This window comes from Myotis brandtii, unplaced genomic scaffold, assembly GCF_000412655.1.
Source record: "Myotis brandtii unplaced genomic scaffold, ASM41265v1 scaffold1774, whole genome shotgun sequence".
NCBI classification, from domain to species: domain Eukaryota; kingdom Metazoa; phylum Chordata; class Mammalia; order Chiroptera; family Vespertilionidae; genus Myotis; species Myotis brandtii.
Window position 1 is genome coordinate 626092 of NW_005356575.1, and position 1088 is coordinate 627179.

Consider the following 1088-nt stretch of genomic DNA (forward strand, 5'->3'; position numbering starts at 1 on the left):
TCTATCCTATATAATAAAAGGGTAATATGCAAATTGACCCTAACAGCAGAACGACTGGGAATGACTGGTCACTATGACACACACTGACCACCAGGGGCAGACGCTCAATGCAGGAGCTGCCCCCTGGTGGTCAGTGTGCTTCCACATGGGGGAGCTCTGCTCAGCCACAAGCCAGGCTGATGGCTGCCAGCACAGCGGTGGTGGCGGGAGCCTCTCCTGCCTCCTCAGCAGCGCTAAGGATGTCCGACTGCAGCTTAGGCCTGCTCCCCGCTGGCAAGTGGACATCCCCCAAGGGCTTCCGGGCTGCCAGAGGGATGTCTGACTGCCAGCTTAGGCCTGATCCCCGGGGAGCGGGCCTAAGCCAGCAGGTGGACACCCCCCGAGGGTTCCCAGACTGCGAGAGGGCACAGGCCGGGCAGAGGGACCCCCCGAGTGCACAGATTTTTGTGCACCGGGCCTCTAGTGAGAGAAAATAATGGTTATTGTTTGCCAATAAATTTCGGTGTCATTTGTTCTGAGCAACAGCTAGCAGACACAGCCTGCTTCTGGGGCAGCAGAGGTGAGGTGACAAGTGTCCAGTGGTCACCAGTATATCCTCATCAGACCGGTTCTGTGGCGTGACTGTGGCTATGGTTTGAGGCCAGCGGCTGGTGTTGCTGCTCACTTTCCAATTCGGGTTCTCTAATCACTTCCAGGATTCTGTGAGCGATCGATCTCAACTCCTCTCAATCAATTTCCTTTCTGCCCCAGAGGCGGCTTCTGTTGCTTTGAAACGAAATCTGTGGTGCACAGTTCCAGCTCCATTTACACTGGAATACCTTCTGCTCATCCCTTCAGTTTCAGCTTGGACATCCCTTCCTCCTGGAAGCCCTCCTTAACCTCCAAGGCTGGGTCAGCTGCCCGCTCTGGGCTCCCCCATCCTAGCCCTGCCCACTCTGGATCACCACTGTCCCCCGACAAGTGAGTCTGTCTCTCCCATTGGATTGTAAGCCCAGGGGCAGTGATTACTGCTTCATGCTCAGCGTTGTCCAGCCAGGGCTGGGCACAGGGTAGGGGCTCAGGGTAGGGGCCTGCCTTAAACTTGCTCA